This window comes from Cheilinus undulatus, linkage group 10 (assembly GCF_018320785.1).
Source record: "Cheilinus undulatus linkage group 10, ASM1832078v1, whole genome shotgun sequence".
In the NCBI taxonomy this organism is placed as follows: Eukaryota; Metazoa; Chordata; class Actinopteri; order Labriformes; family Labridae; genus Cheilinus; species Cheilinus undulatus.
In genome coordinates, this window is record NC_054874.1 from 19,894,557 (window position 1) to 19,900,771 (window position 6,215).

The window sequence follows — 6,215 nt, forward strand, 5'->3', positions numbered from 1 at the left end:
CAGATAATTCATCTACACAGTAAAGTTGTGCCAACTCATTCTCTTTCAAACAAATGAACATAATCAGTCAAGTTACATTTTTATTTTCACACAAACATTTAGCAAAAATACATGAAGTGACTGTTAGAAAGAAAATAATAAACTAAAGACTTAGACTTTCGGATTTGATGCCACAATGTCCGTCCTGCCCAGATCCAACAGGGACATGTTACTTTATGGATACCAGTGCTAAATAAATACTCCTGTCCACAAATCCTCCACAATCATATTCATAGTGCTCTTTTTGTACAAGGAAAGTTTCAAGCTTGAAATATCAGTACAAGATGCCTGCAAATACTTTTATGAAGTGTAAAACAGTATTTTCCATAGCTTGTCTCATTTGCAACAGTAACATTGAATGAGCTAACATAAATGATAGCAAATGCTGGTGTTTAAAGTTGGCCCTGGTGATATTCAAGCAAATGGTATGTTGATAATAAACCTAGCACAAATATAAGGAAATTTGTGTTTGGTTGATTATTTCTTTGTTGAAACATTGCTTCCTGGCAATAAATCCTTTACCGTCTGAAAGCCTGTTTATTCCCCTGTAAATAGTGCCACATTTGTAAGGAACATGCAATTGTGGGATGAGCAGCAGAGCTGAGTGTGTGTGTTGCGTCTATGAAAAATTTGCCATATCTTCTCTGCCAATGCCAAACAGCTTATTCTGCCATTGACTCTTGTTTGGTGGTGTTTAGTGGATTGGATGAAGGAACAAGACATTGGCAATTTAACAATTCATTTACAAATTCTAGAGGTAGTCTCTGATAAACCCCGCTCCGTGGGGGCGAGCATTGTCATCTTGGAGGATAGAATTTGGTCCAAGACTTTGGAGAAATGGGATTGCAACTAGTTGCAGAATTTCCTCTTGATATCTCTCTGCAGTGAGATTAACAATCAGGTGCTACTAAAAACAAGAGTCAATTGCAACAGCAGAGTAAGCGGCATTGGCAGAGAAGATCTGGCAAATTTTTCATGGGTGCAACCCACATACTCAGCTCTGCTGCTCATCCCACAAATGCATTTTCCTTACAAATGTGGCACCATTTAAAAGGGAAATAAGGCTTTCAAACAGTTTTATGATTTATTGCCAAGGAGTATTGTTACAACAAAGAAATAATTTACCAAACATGAACTTCCTTACTTTTTGTGCTTAGTTTATAAAGAGTACAAAATGCATCTTTGTATAGTTTTCTATTGAACAGGATGCATGTGTAGTGAGCACATTTTGAGATTTTAATGGAAAATTGAAGAGATAATCACAAGTAGAGCTATGCTGGCGTAAAGGCTTTTACACTGTAAGCCCAGATGAGTTGAATTTACTTAAAAAATTTGAGGAAACCGGTTGCCCTAAAAAATGTAAGTAATGTATAATGAAAACTTGAGTTAATTTACCTTAAAATCTCTTGCAAAGTTAATTGCTTTGCATAATTATTAAACTTAATATTTTAAGTCCATTGCACTAAATTACAAGTTGATTTAACTCATTGAGTGCCATTGGCGTATATACGTCATTTAAAAACCAACGCTTGAGTGCCATTGAAAAACAGGCTCAAAGTTTCAGGACTTCTCCTACCTTCAGGCAGGCCGGGTGATGGGCATGAACAATAGGGCCACATTTACATAAAGTCCACCCAAACCGAGCTTCTGAATCGACCGGTGACGCTCATCAAAATATTCCCATAGGAAATCCGCCTTCATCAAACTCTTACTGTTGAGTGATCCTGAAGTTTTCCCAAGTCTGTTGATAATTCTTTCTGCTTCTTCATAGTCTCTTCTACTTTTCTTCGCTGCAGGGTGCATCTTGAGGCTTGCTGATAAAGGTGATAACTAGAAACAGCTGTAGTTACGTGCCGTCAGGGGTTGGAGTTTGAGCCATGCAGTGTTTGTTATTGTCCATCTCAATGGGCGAAACTGGGGACAATGGCAGGCTGAGTGGCCAATTATCACCCAGCAGTTTCGCTTTCCCCTCCCCTCAATCTCCCCGCTGAAACTACGAAAAGAGGGCATTTTTAAACACAAAATTAACGCTTTTAAATATCACATTTGTGTTACTTTTTTCATCCAATGAGTAGTTTAAATGTCGGACTTGCATAAAATGAGAAAAAACGAAAAATGATCATTTTGAAGAAAACGACTTTGTATCCATTTTTCTCAACCACTGGAATGCCGACTTGCAGGAACTTTATCTGGCTTCGGTCACATATATACATCAAAGTGTTTTTTTTCGGCAGCTGGCACAAGGGGGCGCTCTCACGCTCCCTGTGAGTAGTTGTGGGGCTTCTGGGATATGTAGTCAGAACACTACAGTCGAAAGTGACAGTAGATCAAACATCAGAGGTAGTGACCCTGGGGTCAAAGAGCAGAGTGATCATTATGGAGGTAATCTAAGCTAAAAGTTCTAACTTAGACGCTGGAAGAAACTTTAAACTTTTGCCTTAGAAATCGCTTACTCACTGAAACCGACACTGAACTTAACGACAGCGAATCCAGGGATCGGCGCTGTTATTCATCTGTCTATGCGGCCAAGAGGCTAAAGAATGCCGCAAGGTCTCCCCCGTGCATCAGAGAAATAAGGCAGCCTCTCGCCAACTGGATACATACAGTGACAAGCAGGAGAGGACGTGGGCGTATAGGAGGGTCACGTGGAGGCCGTCCAGTTCCAGAGTGTGAATGGCATGACAGTGACTGGAAGCATTGTTATTTATTTTACAACTAAATAAAAATTTTAATACAATTTTCAGATGTCTTTTATGTCATTGAAGGCAGAATTATAACATTCAAATCACTGTTCTGCTTGACAGACTCTCTTTCACAAAAATGCATTTTTCTCAGCTTTCTAGAAAAAAAGTGGTCTTTTTGGTGAAACTAGCCTCTATTCAACTTCAGATAAATCAAGAACGGAACAAGCTACAAACAAACGTTTTTTCCATGATGAAACAGAGAGATTCTTCTTTCATTTGAGCTATTTGGTGTTTTCAGAGTCATAGCACAAAATATTCTGTGGGTCTTGAAAGGTGACTCAAAATCATAGACTGTAGAAAGAATTGGACAAACCTTGTGTGACGTCAGTTGTCTGCTTACAATAGGCGGAGTAAAACGGCTTTTGTAGCCAATTTGTGGATGCTTCCATATTGAAATCATGGTCTCAACCAAACTTTTGGATCAACCTAACGGTGCAACTTCCTGTCAGCCTGCTAGCTAGCATTCCAGTTGATAGGAACAGAGCCTCTGCCTGCCGAGCTATCTGTCAATCAAATGAGACGCACCAATCACCATGAAGTGAGGTTTATCCTAAATATAATCCAAACGATCATGGTACAAAAAAATTCACCCCCCGTACAGTGGGAGCACAATAAGACACTAGCTAATGGACATGTTTGGTGTTTTGAACCAGGCTATAAACCAGTTTATTTTGTGTGTCAAAACTGGCTGTTTAACATGTGTGCAGACAGAACTTCCGGTTTTCCTGCAGCCAGCCTCAAGTGGACAGTCGCGGTATAGCAATTTGCTTTTTTTTTTAGCTTTTTGCACTTTCGCATTGGCTTCACTTTTTAGGACCGGAGGTTGCTGCTTGCTCAAAATGGCCAAAAACACTGGCACAAGCCACTTTCCATTTTATAAAAGGGCTGGCACTCAATGAGTTAATTGAAACTGATTTGGAAAATTAAATTAAGTCAACTTAATATTTTCAAAATGTGTACACTGTAAATGGCTGTTAGTGACCCACTGAACCAGTAGTTGATATTAATGTCAGTGTAATCCAACATTCATAGACGTTAATAATAGTAACATCGCCCCCTATGTAACTGAGACAGCAACTTCACTCATGGCGCATTTTATTTATTTATTTTATTTAAGCTTTGTTTAACCAGGAGAAAGCCTCTTTGAAATTAAAAATCTCTTTTTCAAAAGTGTTCTGGCCAAGACAGCAGCAGAAAACAGGGTACATAAAGGTTTAGTGCCCAACGGCATTCTGGGAAAACTGCAGATTTGTCATATGATATTGCGTTTTACAGTGCAAGATGCTTGGATCCAAGTGAGGGAGAAACCAGTCTTCTTAGCTTCTGTCTTAGATGCTTGAACAAGGAAATTGGGCGATTTTGTTTCAAACAAGCCAAGACAAGTTTGAATTCAACCAGCTAATCAGATTTCAACACCGTGACGCATTTGATATTATAAGTAAACCCAAAGTTTAAGTTAAAAAAAAAAGAAATTTTAAGTTTATTCAACTCAAAACAACAAGTACACTCCACAGTCACATAATAATAGTAGAATGCACTAAAATGACTTGAGTAATGCAAAAAACCCTTAGTTTTTTTAAAGTAATATTTACTTAAATTATTTAATCACAAACAACTTTTGAGTTAACAGTGTACAAGCTTAAATATTGCTGCCTGTGTACAAAAAACCCTTTATATAGTTACCATGTAAAGTAAAATGATCCATAGAGATAAAGACCATTTTTGTTTAGACATGTTTTGTTTTGCTGTAACATTGGGTATTCTAACATGAGAATAATGAGCAGTGATTCACTTCTGGCTAGCATGTCCAAAGGAGGAACAACAGTTTTTAGTTCTTCAACTAAAGCGTAATTGTTCGGCATTGGAGGTAGTAACAAGACCCCAAATCATCTCCCTTGTCCATGTCAGAGGATATAAATGTGGGCACCATACATAAAGTCAGGGTGTGTCATTAGTAAATCCCTGGGCGCAGGAAGCAGCAGGCCTTGAAATCACCCTTGACACAAAAAGAGTCATGCATTATTTCTGGTCTTCATGGTGCACTGTCACTAGTGGCTTGATTGTCTTTTATGGCAGTTTACATGAGTGACTCATGCACCCAGAGCTCTAGATGTGGAGGTTTGACTTATGTCCCTCAGAATGTCAATTATATGTCTTTCATGGTGATGTACAGTACAGTGAAGAACAAAAACAGCTCTGTGTCACTGTCTCTACTGATAAGATAAACTGTTTATCATCTGGAGATCTGTTTTTTGGAAGGGAGTTACTGTTAATGCTAATAGCTGAAGCTAATACTACCAAAGGGAGTTACATTATTTAGATAGCAGTGAAGCATATTACAAGAGAAACAAAGAAGCATCCATGACCCTTTGACTATGGAAGGCCTGTACTGTTAGTTCGGTCAGATTTTTCTGCCTTGTATGGGAAAAATTGGAACCTGGCAGCATGTGTGTCACTCATAATCTCTAGAGAGAGGCAGAGAAGGGGCAACTGCTAGAAAAACATTGAACAGGAAAAGCTAGCAAAGCAACATGCAGCTCAGGTCTGTCTTAATGTATGACTACCAACCGCAGAGGAATGGGAAGAGGCTTGGAGGGAAATATGCTATTATGTAATGCAGTACCTGGAGCTCTGTGCTATCCCTATATGCTCTCTGCCGTGACTGTGAGACAAAACGGGCACACACTAATGGTGGGTGTATGCAATATGACAGCTGCTGGCACTTGTTCTTGAACTTCTTTCACTTCGTGGAAACTCTGGAATCTGTGCTGGAGCTGTCAGTTTGTACAAGCTTGTTGTTGAAAGTGGGCTTCGATGTCTTTTTTAGCCCACCGAGGGGCTTCACAGGGTAATAATAGCAGAAGTATTTGGTGTCATAACCTCAGGGCCTGCAATGGGTCGCTGAGCCCTTTGCGGTCAAGGTCTGCATCAACCAGGGCACCCGGCTTTGTGTCAACATTTTGTTACCTCTAGCAACATGTAGGAAACGTTCAAATCTGTTAATATTGAATCCTGGAAAAGTACCAAATGAGGCTTTACTTATTTTTTCCCTTGTTTCCACTACTAAAAGTTGTTCCATGATGAAGACATACTTTCCAGAAAAATATTGTGTTTTTTGGTTGAGTGTTTACGGCTTCTTAATTGTGGGCATATTTAAGAAAAAACACTTTTCACCCTCATAGCATAATACAGTTCATAATACAGTAACTACTGAAAACTTATTTCCACTTCTTAGGAACATTAACTTTCAGAAACCGCTGCCTTAGCTCGAGTGAGAAATTACATTATACGATCCACACATGAAAGAGGAGCAACATAAAGAAATGGATTAAAATGGTTGTAACTGAAAAGCCCCAAACTGGGCGGCTCAGCAGTTCCCCAAAACCACTTGCTTTTCTCTAATGAGATCTTGGATTCCTTCTGCTAAACATT